This window comes from Episyrphus balteatus, chromosome 1 (assembly GCF_945859705.1).
Source record: "Episyrphus balteatus chromosome 1, idEpiBalt1.1, whole genome shotgun sequence".
Taxonomy (NCBI): Eukaryota; Metazoa; Arthropoda; class Insecta; order Diptera; family Syrphidae; genus Episyrphus; species Episyrphus balteatus.
In genome coordinates, this window is record NC_079134.1 from 66,021,076 (window position 1) to 66,040,895 (window position 19,820).

General features: G+C 33.6%; 1 protein-coding gene across 1 annotated transcript in view; it reads right to left on the reverse strand.

Annotated features, from left to right (window-relative positions):
* The window catches only part of LOC129907300 (signal-induced proliferation-associated 1-like protein 2), a 134,938-nt gene that overhangs the window by 94,060 nt on the left and 21,058 nt on the right, over positions 1-19,820 (reverse strand). The gene's annotated exons all lie outside the window — the stretch shown is intronic.

Below are 19,820 nucleotides of genomic sequence, written 5' to 3' on the forward strand. Positions count from 1 at the left end.
TTGGATCATACACAAAAGAGTTCGATGTTGAATTAATTACCGACTTGATTAATCATTTATTTATAACGTCAGATCTTTAAATTTGAACATCAAAACTAGAGCTGCATTTCAATTCTCAAAAAGTGACCCAAATATGAATTTTACTGGGTTAACAATAGTTAAATTGCAGAATTATACCCATGGAGTTAGATCTTAGTAATACGCATAATTCTTCCGAAAGTGATGGTGATTACTTTATGTATAGAAGTATAAATTTGTTTAACTATTTATTTAGATATTAAAATAATGTTATCTAGATAGCAAAACATAAGCAAACAATTATAAATAAAAATAAAAAAGAAAACAAGTTCGCTGCTCAGCTCTTTTATATGAAATATCCTAGATTTATATGTTTTAGTGTATCAATTTCTTTGTTTTTAGGTTGCAATCATAGATATAAGTGATAAAATACTATTTCAAGCATATTTGGCTGAATTTCTTATTTTATTCCCAAGATATTAATTTTGCCGTTTTTCCCATACACTCGTTCCACTGTGCGGCGTTAGAAGTTATAGAGGTCAAAAGGTCACAAAAATCAGTTTTTCGCATATATCTCGCGACCTGTTGCTCGGAGGTCAATAAATTGTTCATCATAAAATTATCTACAAATATTGCCTTATGCATTTTTCTGTAACATCAACCGTTTTCGAAATAGAGCTATTTCAAGCGAAGGCATAATACATGGCATAATAAATTGTAAATCATTTAATTATCTACAATCATTGCCTTATGCATTTTTCTGTAACATCAACCGTTTTCGGAGTAGAGCGCTGAGAAAGAGACTAAATTATAACGTCGTCATTTAAACTACATAAATATTTTTAAAGTTTCGATATGACTCTTAGAAGTAGTTTAAGATTGATTTGGGGTGTTTTGACCCTCAAATGCCTTTACCCTGAGACCAAAACGTCTCAGGGTAGGTAATTTTGACCTGAGGGTCAAAGATTACTGCTTAGATTTTATTACATAGTTAGTTAGTAGGTAAGCAAGTTAGTTAGGTAGTTGGTAAGTGAGTTTTAATATCGATTACAAGTGAAGCTTATAAAAAACATATTAATAAAAAGCAAAATAGATTAAACATGTATTTTCCAGTATTCAAATACAAACTTATTCACTCTTAAATAAAACAAACCTATTATTACGTGTCAAGTATTATGCCTTAAAATTGTTCATCATTAAATTATCTACAAATATTGCCTTATGCATTTTTCTGTAAAATCAACCGTTTTCGGATTAGAGCGCTGAGAAAGAGACTATATTATAACGTCGTCATTTAAACTACATAAATATTTTTAAAGTTTCGATATGACTCTTAGAAGTAGTCTAAGATTGATTTGGGCTGTTTTGATCCCCAAATGCCTTTACCCTGAGACCAAAACGTCTCAGGGTAGGTAATTTTGACCTGAGGGTCAAAGATTACTGCTAAGATTTTATTGTATAGTTAGTAGGTAAGTAAGTTAGTTAGGTAGTTGGTAAGTGAGTTTGAATATCGATTACAAGTGAAACTTATAAAAACATAATAATAAAAAGCAAAATAGAAAATAGATTAAACATGTATTTTCTAGTATTCAAATACAAAATTATTCACTCTTAAATAAAACAAACCTATTATTACGTGTCATGTATTATGCCTACGCTTGAAATAGCTCTATTTCAAAAACGGTTGGTTTTACAGAAAAACGCATAAAACAATATTTGTAGATAATTTTATAACGAACAATTTTTCTATGGATCCCCATTGACCTCCGAGCAACAGGTCGCGAGATATATGCGAAAAACTGATTTTCGTGACCTTTTGACCTCTATAACTTCTAACGCCGGCACGATATCAATGTCGATTTTTCACATCTTCATTACAACGCCGTAACGAAGGTCTATACCAACATCGAGCCTCGTAGGAATTTTTCCGCAGATAAAACCTAAAATTACTGGACTATAAATACACACCAGTCTTGCCTTTTTGGCCAATTTTTATCGGACAGAGTATAACCACAGATAATAAATTATACACATGTCTTATTCATATGGAGAGAAATGATATATGAAACTGAAATTGACCAAAAAAAGCTTTTCCAAAAGCTTTAACATATTCAGTAAATACACCCAAAATCATCTCGCTCATCTTCTTTCTTGAAAAAACCTCTTCTTTCCTATGTCTGCTTCTACACGAAGACGTAAAAGTCAAGATTCAATGAAGAGTAAGGGAGAAAGAAAGTTCGAAAAAGAGGGATGGAAGATTTTTAACCCTGTGAGTCTCCGGTCGAAAATTTTGAGACTCACTTTGACGTTTCTCTTTGATCTTGTTCTTTTTTTTTTGCTGTTTTGCTTTAATTGATTTCGTCGGTGGCAGAGTTCGCTTCGTCGGATGTATACTTTTATAAATTTATTTAAATGTTTTCGTTGCACATAGAGTCCCCTGATGTTGTTTTTTGTATATTTTGGTGCTTTTTTTTTCAAATAAAAATATATACGAAAACGAGAACAAGATAAAATAAAAAAATAGCTGTCAAATTTGCGTCTTATAAAAAATACTACGTGTAGAAGCGCGCGACGCACCGAAGGGAAAATCAAAAGGAAATTCGAAGATAATTTCTGCACCTTGCGTCTTCATGTAGAAGCAGACTATGTCTGCTTTTACATGAAGACGCAAGGCGCAGAAATTATCTTCGAATTTCAGACTATGTCTGCTTTTACATGAAGACGCAAGGCGCAGAAATTATCTTCGAATTTCCTTTTGATTTTCCCTTCGGTGCGTCGCGCGCTTCTACACGTAGTATTTTTTATAAGACGCAAATTTGACAGCTATTTTTTTTTATTTTATCTTGTTCTTGTTTTCGTATCTATTTTTATTTAAAAAAAAGCACCAAAATATACAAAAAACAACATCAGGGGGCTCTATGTGCAACGAAAACATTTAAATATATTAACAAAAGTTAGTATACACCCAAATAATATACATCCGACAAAGCGAACTCTGCCACTGACGAAATCAATTAAAGCAAAACAGCAAAAAAAAGAACAAGATCAAAGAGAGACGTCAAAATGAGTCTCAAAATTTTCGACCGGGGACTCACAGGGTAAAAAATCTTCCATCCCTCTTTTTCGAACTTTCTTTCTCCCTTACTCTTCATTGAATCTTGACTCTTGCGTCTTCATGTAAAAGCAGACTATGAAAGAAAAGACAAAGAAAGAACTAAAGTTTTTTTTTTAATTTTCGTTTTCTCTCTCAATACCTACACCACACACACTCACACAATATGCACATGATCATTCTTCACAAATGAAAACAAATGGGTTCGTTATGGTTTTTTTTTTTTGTGTTCTGGTTGGTTGTGTTGCGCTGAGTGCAGGTGAGTTGGTCGTTTGACGACGCATCCACATATAAAAAAAATACATTTTCCGTTGTTTTTGTAAATACAAAAAAATCAAGTTATATGATTGGCTTTACAGCTCGAGTTCTTATAATCCTATATTCAAGATAAAGGAATTTATTAAGACTAGCTGGGTTAAGCGTGCATTTATTTCCGCTCCTTTTTTTTTATTAATTCATCTTTTCTACAAATTTCTAGTGCCATTAAAGGTGTCATTAGAAAGCTAATGAAATTAATGAAAAAAAAAATCAGGCTTCTTATACTAATTTTTTTCTGAGGCGTTGCGTTTTGAAATATAAATTTTTGAAAAACGCCTATTTTTAGGGGTAGTTTTGAGTACTTTTTTATTTTTAGGTGTTGGTTATGCGCAGCGCACGCATGTACGAGCTCTAAAGTTATTTTTACCAAATTGTGGTTTTAACGGTTTTTTATTTAGATATCTATATCTTTTTATTTTAATAAATAGATAAATGAAATTTTAACCATAGAGAGATAATAACTATATTTTTATTACTTTTATATTCACAATCCAGAGATAACGGATTTTTAACATGTTATATCTTTTGATCAAAATAAAAAATAAAAAACAATCTAAATTTTTGAAAGTTGCTTCATAGGGATATTGCTTGGACAAACTACATGATATAACACCTGCTTAAAATTGCCACAGACACTGCGAATCATGAACACATGCAGATTTAGCAAAATCATCATTTCCATACTCCACAAAACCTTCAATTTCATCTTTGAATTTATTGTAGGTCAGGTTTTTTTGTATACTCATTTCGTCAAAAATTACAATGAATTCTCCATCTTTTGCTGATAGTTTTGATGTTACGTTCCCTATTTCGTTCAAAACATTAATATGAACCCCAGGAGAAAGACTTTTTATGTTTATCAATCTATGCAAGGTAGATGGATGTGGCAAGTGCAAACCAAGTTGATCCCGAAGAAAGTTGTAGCTACAGGAAGAACGAAAAAAAATGCATTGCGAAATCCACTTTTCCTCATTGGAATATTCTCTTGAGGTCTGAGATAAAATCAGCTTAGCAAAAGTCTTGGTATTTTGATTTAAACCTTGCGTTAAATCGATTTCTTTTTCAATAGAATTCTTTTCATGCCTTTTTTTATTGATTCGACTAATTTTTTGGAGCATGTTAATTTTTAAATGAGCTTCGCAGTTTGAGCAGATGACGCATGATTCAATTCTTCAGCATTAATTTCACCACAGTTTACACCAGCTTCATTTTGCATTTCGTATGTTATTCTAGCGTTGCTGGGATCAAAATGAACAGATTCACTATGTGAACAAGACATATCTTCACATTGCTCCAAGTACAGCGAGGGATATGCATTCCTTCTTAAATAGGGTCATTTATGGCTTTCTATATGTTCTTGTGACTCTCCTACTGACACTAGCCATTGCATTTTTATGTCAAAAAAAAATTGTTCAGGTGTCATTATTAGTATTTGTTGTTTTTTTTTTTTTTAATTAACGAATGATTTGTTGTTAGATATTGCATAGCTGTCAAACCACCAACAAACAATTTTATTTGCATTATTATCTCTTAATCAGCCCTATTATGAGTATTAATTTGATAGTCGATAATATCCATGGTATTGACACTTGGAATCACGGCACCTGGTGATATAGATTATTTTCCGATTTGCCGTTCAATGTAGTTTCCATTAGAAAAAAACAACAAATACCTCGAAAAACGTTTATTTTACGAATTAATTTTATATGAAGGAGTATCAATTTTATTATTGTAAAATGATAATAATATGTGTTTATATCTAAATCAGGTTCAAAATATATCAATATGTATATTAATACCTGTGTATTTTGTCTCCAAAAAGTATAAGTGAATCGCCTGAAAACAACAAAAAATACCATACAAAATAATAGAAATTATTGAATTATTCTTTTATTTGTTTTGCTTTTTCACAAATAATAGTAGGTAAGCATTTTTTTTATTTTCAACAATTAAAAAAAAAATTAGACCAAAATAGTTTCTTTATTTTTTGTAGTATTTGTTGTTGTTTTCTTGTGATTTGCTACACTTTTTGAAGACAAATTGCACAGGTATTATTATAATTTTTGATATATTTTAAACCTGATTTAGTTATAAACACATATTATTATCATTTTATAATCATAAAATTGATACTCGTTGATATAAAATTAATTCGAAAAATAAATGTCTTTCGATGTCTTTTTTGTTTTTTTTTCTTATGGAAACTACATTGAACTGCAAATCGAAAAAAAATCTATATCATTTTCAGGTTGTCATGTCGCTCCAAGTGGTAGATGGCATGGAAAGCTATTTCCCAAGTCACAATAAGAAAAGAAGGTATGGTCACGCGAAGAAAGTCTGTATCGAAAACTGTCAGATGAAAGAAAAAAAAAATGGCTTCCTAAGTTTTTGACAGCTGCCCCATTGAAATTGTTGTTAAAAAATATTATTGTTGCAATCTTGTATTGCCTCCAAAATTTTCCGACATAAAACTCAATTGTTTTTTTGTTTCGATCAATATATTTCGGCAACAAGTGTCATTTTCAGGATCTATTAAAACAATAAAGTTATATATAATAATTACAATAAATATTAAAAATATAAAATTATAAATACTTTTTTACAATTTATTTTGATTTGACAGAATACTTCAATTTAATGTTTCGGACATATGAAACATAATACGGCTAAGAATTTTATTCGGAAAGTTTTCTCATTTAGTCACAAATTACACTGGAAAACTAACATTGATCGCATAAAAAATATTTTGAAGAAAACCAATTTTCCAATTGATGTCACCAACAAACTTATTGCATCGGTACGTTACAATAACTCTAATAGAGGTTCAGAAACGAGAAGATTTGACAGGAGTAGCTATCCTTAGTTATCAATAGAGGACATTTCAACCCAAACAACTGCTGAACCAGCTAAAATCTATTCATCAATATCTTATGTTCCAGGTCTTACAGAATCTTTGGTTAAATCCTGTGAATATTTCGTTCCAAATATTAAGGTAGCTAATAAAAACCAGTAAAAAAAAGTTTCAAAATTCTTTGCCAACATAAAACAAAAACTGCCTCTGACGCAAAAGTCAGGTGTTGTTTATTGTGTTCCATGTGAAGACTGCCCCAAAAAATACATTGGTGAAACGATTCAAAAAAAAAAAAAAGACTCAAACAACACTCAAATGAATGTGATAACGTTGATTCAGGGACAGCTAATTCGAAAAGTATTGCAGCATTGGCTAACTACAAACAACAAACTGGCCATTCTTTTAATTTCGATAACACCAAAATATTGGGATATGAACGCAATAAATTCAAGTTACAGGTTCATGAAGTAAACCAAATTGTTAAAATTGGAGAAGATGCGTGTAATTTCAAAACGGACAAAAAAGATTACACAAATACATATTTCAATCTCATCTCATATGGAAATAATGGAAATCTACAACGAGTATCAAATGATCGTGTTAACACTACACACAGTCTAAACACCACAGATACAGACCGTATAAACACTGCACACCGATCAAATCAAAATAAATTGTAAAAAAGTAAATTGTGATATTCTTTTTAATGTATACTATTTATAATTTTATATTTTTAATATTTATTGTAATTATTATATATAACTTTATTGTTTTAATAGATCCTGAAGATGGCGCTTGTTGCCGAAATATATTGATCGAAACAAAAAAACAATTGAGTTTTATTTCGAAAAATTTTGGAGGCAATACAAGATTGCAACAATAACATTAACTAATTTTCCGGCAAAACAAAATCCCAAATTAAAAATTTTTTTTGGAAATTGTTGTTGCTTTAGACTTTGCCAAATTAAACGTCAACAACTTATTACTCCATTCTGTAAAATGGCGACTCGAATGATCATACATTCTCTTCTTATACCATGGATAATATCGATCAACTAGTTGAAAAATCGGTATTATGAGCATCAACTGGTAATTTTTGATCGATTGTGAATGAGCCAAAAATCAAAAAATGAGTTAGTGACATATTTGAAAACGTTAAGCAGGACTTTATTTTTGGGTGAGATAAAAAAAATCGTATTTCCAACTTGAAATGGCCCAAAACCGCAAATGAAAAAGGGCACATATCCATTTTCTATCATGATACTAAGCAAAAAGGGCGCACCATTTACCATTTACTAAGCAAAAAAGGCACAAAAGCCAGAATTCTTTGCGTAACGCCTTTTTACTTAAAATCAGTAACTTTGATTTAAAAATTAAGAAAAATTTTCAAAAATATTAATTTCGGATTTTTTTTTAATTTAAATTTTTTTTTTTTTGAAAATCAAATTTTTCAAAAGGGGTCAAATTTTGTAAATATGTCGATTAATTCGTTATTGAAATTTTTTTGAAAATTTCTACACACAAAATATTATCAAAAAAACGACTTCAACAATCTTCAAAAAAAGGATATAAAAACCATTTAAAAAGTAGTATTCGTTATTTCAAAAGTAACTTTGAATACTTTTTTTTTGATTAAATATATGTAAAATAAACGATAAAATATAATAATATTTATATCGGCCGAATCTTTTTACAATCAGGTACCTATTTCATGGACATGCGTCAGGTTTCAGGGGACAATTTTGTAAATGAACACTTAACAATTGTGTAAATTCTGAGTTTCCGCCAAGTATTGATAGTGACGTGACAAGTTCCTTAAAACATTTAAAATTACATATTTACTTCTCGAATGAAAGTGATACATGTTCTGAAATGCAATTGAGTGAAATACGCTTTCCTTGACTTAAAAAAAAAGATTTAACAGATTAATGACAAATTTTGCGACTATAACAGCAAAGCAGAAAAAATCGGTCATAATTGGAAGCATCCCATAAAAAGAAAATATGCCCTTGGTGCTAAAACCCAAGTATTATGTGCGTAATACCGAATTAAGTTTTCTGAAAGCAAATGTCATACAAAATGGGATCAAATTGTCTGTCGCGAAACAAATCACCCGAGGTATCTCGTTAACCAGAAAAACAAATCTTATCCAAAAAAAAATAAGCCAGATTTTACCAGAAAACCGGCTTAATATCTGGAAAACACTTTCCGTTTTGTTTGGAAAATGACTGAGATACATTAGCGAAAAAATTCAAACTATTTAGTAAAATGCTAAACCATTTTTAGTAAATTACTAAGTATGTTTCATGTTAAATTATTATTTTTGATGTTTTTTTTTTTTTAAGGCTTATGAAATGTTATGAAACATCTTTTATTTTATTGGTTTAAGTTAATTGCCAGATTATGGCAATTCTTCCGAATCTTTTCATTTATCCAAAAGAGCACATTTGCACTCTTCATGTGTTTTACTTATTAAAATAGGGCGTAGGTTTTTCCATATTCTTTTAAATTTGTTTAAAATATTTAATTTAAAGGTGCGAAAACCAGAAACAATAAAATTCAATGTAGGTACTAAAAACTACAAAAGTGGATATGCGCCCTTTTTACTTAGCACGGCATTGCACATCTTATGTGTTTTACTAAGCAAAAAGGGCTTATGTCCATTTTCTCTTAAAATACACAACATATAATAAAATCATGAATGCCATAAAATAATACATTTTTTTAAAAGAACATATTATCATTTTTTTAAATTTTGAAAAATAATAAATTTTAGGGTGCGAAATCCAGAAACACTAAAATTCATTTATCTCAAAACAACAAAAATGGATATGCGCCCTTTTTGCTTAGCACTGCAGAATAGTTCATTGTGAATGAATATTTTTTTATTTCGTTTGACGTTACTTTGAACTTTTTTTTTTGTGCAAAGAAAAGCTCTTGTGTGAAAATATAAGTTGTTTTTATAAAAGATTTGTTGTTTTTTATTACAAATATTTTATTTAGGTACAAAATACTAAGCTACAGAAAACAATAAGGGAGTATGTAAGGTGGAAATAATAAAGCAAAATCCTGAACTTGCAAAGTGGAAAGCAATCGCAGTAAGGTTGAATCGCTTGAATAGAAGAAAAAAATCATCAACACAAATTAATCTCAAAAATAAAATTTTTAGCAGAATTAAATGAATAAGAACGCTTTGATTCAAATAGAGCAAACAGCAAAATAAATATTTTATTGAAAATTATTTTCTTTAAACAACAAAATCAAAACTTAGTTATCTATAAATTTTGATCGAAAAAAAGTATTACAACACCCCCACTCGAACAAAATTCACCTCAAATTTAAACCCATGTTATTGGAACAGAAAGTATGTTTTTCGGCAGATATTTGTTTTGTTAAATAAAGTCCCAATTCCAAGGAAAGAGATAATATTCATGTTCTTCTCACGAATAAAATGATGTCGAACATCAATATGTTTGGATCTTGATAGGTACTTACTTGTCGATGCAAGTGGTCCGTTCTTTTATTGAATAATGTTAACTATTGTTGTTATGTCAAAAAAATCGTTGTATTTGTTTTTGTTTGATTTTGTTACAAAATGTCAACTTTGATTTAGGAACGACTAAATGTTACATTTTGTTGATCTGTCAAAAGAAAAATTTTTGAGATTAATTTTATGAATGAATAAACAAGAAAAAATTAATTTGGTACTGAAATAATTCTTTTTAATTGAATTCTAAGCAAATTGAAACAAAAATATGCATTCAATAACTTCAAATATGGAAACAAACAAGAAATTCTCTTCTCACATCATCCCCTCTCTTCACCATTTAGTGGTTTTTGACAGATAAACATTGAAACTCAAGTCCAGGAGCTGAGTTGAAAAAAGTAACAAAATGTAACTATTTGACACTTCAACATTGGATTTAGGAACGATGTTGTGATGTCACGATGTTACACTTTGTAAATTTTTTCTCATTTAGGAACGATGAAAGTTAACTATTGTTAACAATAGTTAACATTGTCGAATAAAAGAACGCACCACAGATGAACTGTACTTTCAATGCCGCAATATATGTGCATGTGCATGTCCGAGTTGTTTTGGTTCAGTTGAGACTCGAGGCCATGAATCCACATAGCTTCTTGAGTTGAGGCCTAAATCCATGGTATAAGAAGACAAGGTATGATCATTAGAGCCGCCATCTTACAAAATGGGGTAATAAGGTTTTGACGTTTGGCATTTGGCAAAGTAAAAGCAACAACAATTTCGAAGATAAATTTGTTTACAGCAACAATTTCAATGGGCTGGGTTGTCAAAACCTTAAGTAGCCATAAGTTTTGACAGTTCTCGATACTGAGTTTTTTCTAATGATCATACCTTCTCTTTTTATACCATGGCCTAAATCAACAGTTGGTTGATGTTTTGTCGCCCAGGACTCGGCACCGACTTGTAAGATACATACGTATCCTGTGACAGACATTCTTTCGTCACAATCACTTGTCCAGTCTGAATCCGAGTAAATTCAGTATTTCCATTTCTTGAACATTTTAGTTTGGCTAATTTGGTTCCTTTCAGATATCTAAACAATCACTTCACAGCAGCCTAATGTTCTTTGCCAGTTATTGAATTTGCTTAACTTGATGACTGCGAAGCAAATATCTGGTATATGTGCCCTTAATTATTAAAGTGGACTAAGTCACTCCCAAAAATGGCAATCTAGCCTAAAAATAATTATTATTTAAGGGGTAAAGTTTATTTGAAAGCGAAATCGCAGTAAATAAACTTCTTTATTGCTCCTCTAGTGATTCCATAAAAGAAATATAAATAAATCGTTATAAGAAAATAATTATGTAAGTTTTTCTTCAAACAATTCAAAAAGTGACTTAGTCCACTTTCATAATCATGGGTACATATGTATTTTTGATTTTTCTTGATCTAGATACACTGCATCTTTGTCACATGTAATCTGCATTCCTTACAATTCTTCGCGTTTCCCAAAAACTTCATCTTGAACTCTTTCATTAGATTTAGTTTAAGGTTTTCATAGAATGCAGTTTCGTTAGTGAAGATTAGGATGTCATCGACGTAGATTGCTAGAAACGTTATGGTCTTATTCATTCGATGGAAGTACTCGTATATGCAAGAATGCACTTGTGAACGCTTCAATTCAAGTTTTTGGAGGACTCGATCTAGTTTGGTAGTCCAAACTAAACTTGCTTCAGCCCTTACACAGTTTGATTGAGTTTCATCACTTGACGATCCATCAAAAACCCCCTTTAAGAAAACGAGTCCGACCTCGGTCCGAATTGGCTCCGACGACATGAGTCTGACCTGAACTACGAAACGGGTCCCACGGCGGCTCAAATTAGTATGGAAATTATAATCACCGCGAAGCCGATTGCATATGTATTGGTATTTTCACCACGATTTCTCCTTCGACTTTGTGTTCATTTACAAAAAGTTGCAAGTGTGTGAATGCAACCTCGTTTTTCGCGTTTTGAGGTCGAAGTGTCTTTTCTGAACTCGGTTTTCTTGCTTGAAGGGCCCCTTCGGTTTCTCAACATACATGGATGTCTTCACTTAACTCACCCTGGAGAAGTAGGTGGAAACATAAGCCGTGTTTTATTGGTACTCAGTATTTTAATGAGTAAACATTTTATGCTATAAACAACAAAAAACGATTACTTTTATTTATATTTAATAATCCTTTTTTATTGAAGGGTCAAAAATGTATAAGTTTAGAAAAAAATTGTCTCTGTAAATCAACAAATAAAAAACTTTTGTTTCGTTCGTTGCAACCATAATTACATCTATGTTTAGGATTGTTAAAGAAATGACGAAGACGCAATCTTCTCTCCGGAATATAAATTTCAAAATTATAAACGATTTGTGGAATGAAAATACATCATGGACAAACAGTACACACTGAACAGAACGCCTTTTTTGTATAGAATCAAGTCCAATCAAAGCACATCTTGACGGATATGAAGGAGTATCTATTCTCCACTTCAGTTGCCTAACTACAAATCTTGTGAAAGCCTTTTGAAATCTTTCAATACGAGCTATCCCAATGGAAGTAGAAGGACACCAAACAATTGAAAAATACTCAAGGATTGAATTAGCCCTTGCAATTACATAATCTATATCAAAAATGACTCCAAGATAACGAATCTCAGATTTGTGATCAAGAATCTGGTTGAACATATGGTAGTTGTGGATCATGGGAACTAAAATACGATAAACACTGAAACCAGGCAATAGGGAGGGTAATAGGAGGCAACCATGTCTTCTTCGTGGGCAGGACCGTTGCTTCCATGATCCTCAGCTCCAGAATCATTCTTCCAAGATTCACGATTCCCATATTTGAAGACGAAGGTTAAGGGGAAAGGGGGTAGATTGCACGCTGTAGGGGCCGCGGCATGCTTGCGTCACACGGCTCAACTCGTCGGATTAGGGGGGGTCTTGCCCCCACAGCAGTACCTCACCTGTTTTCAAAACATATATCATGCCGAAATTCTATACCAAAAAAAATTCACCACCCACACAAAACAAACTCACACTTTGAGGCGCTGCAGATGACGGCGCAGCATGACCTTTTCCCACCCTACCTGGGATTCCGTTGGTCCAGTCTTTTTGGAATCCCCCTAAAGAAAGACCTAATTTCGCTGTCAAGTCATACTTACCCCCACCGAGAGGCTTAAACCAGCCTAATTACACCCCCCTGAAACAAAAAATCTTTATTCCATTGGGCTGCCGTAACAGTCCAGTAACAACACCATTTTTGTTTGCTTTAAATTTGGCGTGATTTACAAATCTTTATTTATTCTACATCTAAAACCTAACTAAAATAAATAATTTCCATAAAACAAGACAAAAATAACACATCAAAGACTCTCTCACAACCATGCAAAAAAAATGGCTTTGTTTCCAAAATTAATTTTGATATTTCGTTGACTTCGTTTTGAATTTACAGGTTCACTTTATAATTGGCCTTTAATTTTGAATATGGTTCCAAAATTAAGATTTAAGTTTAGCTTTATTATTTAGATTTAAATTACGCTTTATTCTTTAGTTTTCGATTTGCTTTTCTTATTAACTCTGAAAACTAATGAAATTCCAATTCAATAATTAAAATTAATATAAAACAAGAAAACAATATTTAAAATAAAATGATTTACAATATATGAACTATAAGTTGAAAACCGTTGGCGTAACGGTCAATTTGAGCGGCTCCTAAAGTCCGTCCCGTAATCCTTACGGATTCCCCAAACCACTTTAAAATTTATAATTTGGCCAAAATTGTCGCCAACGCAAAAAAAACTAACTAGTTTCGGGGTTTTTCCTGCCTATACATAGAGCTCTGTGTATCGGGGGAGTGCCAAATGGTAAACTACCTTGGAAACACGGTTTAAATAGCGTTGGAGGAACCCTATCTTAGATGGGACGACGCAAAGATAAAACCTTTTTATAACATAAAACGCCCGCCAACCGTTTTTTTTCTTTATAACGCGTTCAATCACGGAATAAATTAAGGAAATATAAATTAACAACAAAAAAAAAATATCAATAATAAAAAGAAAGAATAACAAAAAAATATGAAATAAAACAAAAAAAAACTATCACGCCAAAATAGATTATATATATATTTATCGTTGCTTCTTCTGGCGAATCTTCGATTTCGTTCGCAGGATCCTGGATTTGCTGATTATGTTAGATTATTGGGTGTATTGGTATACTATTTTATTGCTTTTTTTTTTACTAATTTTATAAAGGGGGTGAACCCATAAAAGCGGGTACTCTACTGTACCACCGGGTAGCAGGTTGCCGCGTGTAAATTTGTATTCGTTACTATGTATATCGATTTTAATATAAAATGTATGGTGCTGGTATCTTAATGGCACTTTATTTCGAATATGCCTTTAGTTTTTAAATCTTTACTTGACTAAGTCTGGTGAATCGACAGACTTTCCAGCTTAACGTTTCCGTTTTTCTTTTGCCTAGCAGTATCTTTTCAAATAGTCGTAATTCGATCACAAGACTTTCTTTTGTGCTACTGTTCCGCTATACCGCTATCCCGTTTTTCCTTAAGCGCTTCTTATGGATAGCGGTTTCGACTTTCGTCTTCTCGAAAACCACCAGTTCACCCTAATTCCATAAAACATACTTTATATAAGTTCCTACGTTCAAAACTACACAATTTTGGTATGTCAAACTCACCCCTTTTGTTTAGTAGAAAAAAACTTAAGTTTGTAGTTTTCCTTTGCGTGTTGAGCTTCAAAATTAGATATTGTGACACTCCAAAATATTCTAAATTTTATAAAAAAAAACACTGGTTTACTATCACTTTACTTTGAAACTATATTAATCTATCTTACTTTAAATTCAAGACAAAGATTTCATACTAGACTTCCTTTGTCCACTTAAAATGATGATTCACTTTACTATTGCTTATGGAAAATAAGTTCACGTTTTGCTTGCTCCTACACGACTAACCATATACCATATCCCAAACTACGTTCCTAGTCATACCATCCTACTTCCAACTAGAATCGGCTCTCTAACTGCGGATGCAGTTGTTGTACCGCACTATGTGTAAAGGTAGTGGGGGTTTCATATTTGTATTTGAATTCAAATTCAAATTCGATATCAAAATTATTATTCAACTTTTAGGCGTTTTATATTAAATAATATCCAAACCCTTTTTGTTTTTATTATAACAGATTGCACTACCTATCCCTTATCTCATATCTCAACCCTAAAGAACAACACAAAACTTTTCTTTGCAGCGGCTCTTTTCAAAGCTGTCAAAGTTTATTACAACTGACAAGCATATTTCTTTTTTCTCTCCTCATTAATAGATTTTCTTTTGCCGGCTTGCATAAATTTATGAAATTTATTTCTTTTCTACATTTTCGCTTTAATTCGTGCGTTCCCTTGGTCTTATCATAAAGATACACATCCTGTTGTGTTTGTTCTTTTTGTTGAGAAGCCCTTGTCCCCAGAAGCAGCTGAACAAAATCAGATCTTTTTTTCTGAGCTTGGTCTGACCGACCAAGAGTCAAATCCACCGCCCTAGCAGGCATGAGGGAAGAAATTGTGTCGGTGGTTACTATTTCCATTCTCATAGAGTGGGTATTACCATTCTATGAGCCCAATACAAGACATATATGCAAAGGTAGGTACATATTTGCATTAGCGCCGACCTAACCTAAAATTTGTACTTCTCCCCAGCATTGGCTTTTAGTAGACCGTCGTTCCTACTGATAGTTGCTGCTGGATTGCTCAAAGTGGCCATTTTTACTATTATGTCCAAAAACATTATTTGAATCGCTTACGCTTAAGCCAATTCCCATACTCTTCTGAGGTTCACTTCCTTAAGCCTACCCAATGCCCCTTTGCTTCAAGGTGACCATAACAAAACACCGACGCCGGAATCTTATCTTTAAGAGACGGGGGCGGTGGAAAGGGCGCATTGTTATTACAACACTGAATAATAAGGAGAATCTTGTGGAATCTAATACTCTATTGTTGTTCGAAGATATTTATTAGGAGCCGGTGTGTTTCCTATTTATCAATGTAAGCAGAACATGTGAATTTATATGTGTTACCCGATACCGAACTTCTGCCAAAACGTTGGGGAAGAACCCATAACACCAAAGCCGGGCAACTACAGTGATTTGGATACACACTCAGACTGTGGAGTGAACACCGATGGTTATAATTTAAGACTATACGTTATCGTAAGTTTGTTTGAATGCAAATTGCTGTTTTGTTGAATAAAATAATTATAGGTTTACCTTATATAAGAACATACAAGTTATAAATTTAGGCACTAACTTTTCGAAGGTCATTGTGCGATCAAGATTTAGTTTTAGATCCTGTACTTTTCTAGTTGCATCACCATTAAAGATATCATCCCCACATTATTTAAGAATATTTTATTGGTGTTTTTTTTTTTTTTTTTTTTTTTTATTATTATTTTATTTGAGCATTTTTTGTTCGATCAGTTTTGCATTTCTAACGGTCGACTGCATGGTTGATTTTTCTCTAGGTAACCCTCTGTTTTTTTTTGTCGGTTTCTTCTTTTTGCTGTTTTTATTTTTTTGCTCTTCTCTAATTTTGACTATCGTTAATTATGAGATTACACACAAATATCTTAAACGTGGTTTACATGAAATAAATAAATAAATAGGTACTCTGTTGTGTTTCAAAAACTAATATCACAGATCATGGTGTATACAACTAACTTATTACTAAAAAAAAATATCACAGTTTATCAGGTACTTGGGTTCATTTTGACGTTGAGTCTGGTGAGGTAAATCACAGATCCTTGTATCACAGTTTGCGTTTTTTTTTCCCATATAGTTTTTTGGTGTTGTTTCTGTAGGAATGTATCACAGATTTTTATAAATAGAAATAAACTATGCTTTGATCTACTCTCACTCACGAACGAGTACCGAAGTGATTCTAACGCGATTCGAAATTAGTCGTATACTCCATGAGGTCTGGCTATACTTATCATTACTATTATTATCTTTTTTTTTATTTTAGAACTGACCCTATTGCTTTAAATCCTTGGCATGGTAAACTCCTAGGGTTTTACCTGCCAAGTTTTCAATTTCGTACATGTTTTTGCCTACAGCTCTGACGACACGACACTTGACGTACTTAGGGCAAAGTTTTGAAGCTAGTTGTTTAGTACTATCGCTTAATATGAAATTGCGTTTGTACACTTCTTGACCCGGTACGTACTGAATATTACGGGTTCGCAAATTATAAGTTTTAGCGCTCCTATCATTAGCTTTTACGATATTTTCCTTAAGTTTGGATCTAATTAACTGAAGCCTATTCTGCCTAGGTAGAGTTAATAGCTCTCCATCCTCTAAGGTATTTAATTTCTGTTCTAGTTTGTAGATACTCCCATGAGTCACCATATTCGACCCAAAAAGTGCGAAATATGGCGATACTCCTATGGCCGAATGCACCGAGCTTCTAAGTGCACACGCTATATCGCTTAAGTGGCGATCCCAATCTCTCTGATCTAATTTTAAATAAGAACGTATCGCTGCTAAAAGCGTTCTATTTACCCTCTCAGAGGCATTTGATTGTGGCGAGTAATTCGCCGTACGAAAGTGGCGGATACCACAGTTTTGAATTAAATTTTGAAACTCCTTGGATAGGAACTGTTTCCCGTTATCCGAGTGGATTACTTCAGGCACACCGAACATATTAAAAACGTCATTATATAAAAACTGAACTACACTAGCTGCGTTTGCCGCTCTTAATGCTTTCAAAAACACAAACTTAGACATGTGTTCAAGCACAACGAACACATATACATTTCCCGTTTTCGATCTTGGATAAGGTCCAATGAAATCTATATACAGTTTTTGAAAGGGACGATCGGTGGTATAATTGTTATTTATGGGAGGACGTAGGACTTGATTCGACGATTTTGACTGTTTGCACACGGAACAATTAGCTACATATTCTTTGATCTGAACCGTCATGTTCGGCCAATAAAAATGCTGTCGAAGACGATGGAGGGTTTTAGCCACTCCACCATGCGCAGCCTGAGGCGGGTCATGAGCCTTGGCGATTAAACTTTCAGTAAGACCTGAAGGTATCCACAATCGCCAAGAGTGCTCAAAGTAAGTTTCATCTCCCCAGATAGGTAACGATCGCTTGTAAATAAACTCATCTTCGATTTTAAGATCGGGTAATTCTTCTGCTCGCCTTTGAATTGTACTTAGGAGTTCCTTATATTCATCGGACTTGAACTCATCAGAGTCCAAATCTATCAGAGAGACTACGTTTTCCAATTCAATGCTATCTAAGTGCCCCCGAGAAAGAGTGTCTGGTACGACGTTCAAAGATCCTTTCCTATGCTCTATGTCGAAGGTATACGATTGTAGCTCCAGGCTCCACCTAGCCAAGCGACCGCTAAGGTCCTTCATAGTCATTAGCCATTTTAGGGAAGAGTGATCTGTTATTATGGTGAAATCCATACCCTCGACATAGGGCCTGAACTTTTTCACTGCCATCACCGCTGCCATGCACTCCTTCTCGGTGACGGTGTAGTTCCTTTGACAAGAGTTAAGCTTTTGAGAGAAATATGATATTGGGGACTCTTCATCCTCCGAGTTTTTCTGGAATAGTACCGCACCAATCCCAGAGTCAGATGCGTCGCATTGAATATAAAATCTTTTCTTAAAATCCGGGTGGGTTAGAACCGGAGCTGTTGTTAAAGCTATTTTCAATTTTTCAAACGCAACTTTTGCTTCTTCCGACATGACGAATTTCGTATTCTTCCCTTTTAACGTGTCCGTCAGAGGAGCAGTCAAGGTAGAAAAATCTTTTATAAATCTTCTATACCACCCTGCTAGACCCAGTAGCCTACGGACCTGTCTAGAATTTTTAGGCATAGGAAAATCGACTACCGCTTCAACTTTCGCGGGATCCGTTTTCAATTGCCCACCACCAACTATGAAACCCAAGTATTTTAGATCTTTAAAGCAAAACTTGGATTTCTTGACGTTGATGGTGAGATTGGCTTTCCTTAAACATTCGGCCACTTCGTCCAGCAGAGCGATATGTGTATCAAAATCAGGCGCGATAATTAGCAAGTCATCCAGATACACGAAAACCCGATCCCGAAGTCGTGCAGGAATTACCTTGTCCATTAAACGGCAAAGTCTTTGGGCCGCGTTGCACAACCCAAAAGGCATTACTGTGAACTGGTACAAGGCTCTCCCCGGTACCGCAAAAGCAGTTTTCTCTCTACTCTCCTTCTCCAGCGGTATTTGCCAAAATGCTTCCTTCGGATCCACACTACTGATGTAGTATGTATCTGGTAGACGACTGAGAAGCCCGTCGATATGGGGGAGAGGATTCGCGTCCTTTTTGGTCACCTCGTTGACTTTGCGTGAATCCAAACAAAAACGATGCTTGGTAGTGCCGTCTGGTCCAGGCTTCTTTATGAGGACCACGGGTGAACACCAAGGACTTTCACTCTCCTCAATAACGCCGAGCTTAAGCATTCTATCTATTTCTTGGTCCAAGAGGGCTTGTACCGCTGGAGAAACAGGGTAGTGTCTTTGCTTCACCGGAACCGCATTCCCTGTATCTATAATGTGTTCCATAATCGCAGTTTTCCCGAGACCGTGCCGCTCAAAATCCAAAAATTTCTGCTTGACTGCTTCTAATCGGGACTGTTGTTCATAATTTAATACATGGGCATTAAGAAGGTCGGCATCATCTTCCGGGATCGATACGGAACTAACCACATTTGGCGCTATTTGGAACATCTTCCAGAAGTCCACTCCTAAGTACAATTCTTGGTCTAAACTGGGAACTAGGTAAAGCGTAATGATCTGCTTGCTGTTTTTGTATGTAATGGGTATCTCTACTTTTCCCACTATAGCTTGATTCTTACCGTCCGCGGTTTTCACCCCTGACTTGTACGTTTGTACTACCATGTTTGCCTCTTTCACAAATTGAGTGCAATTCCTACCTAAAATACT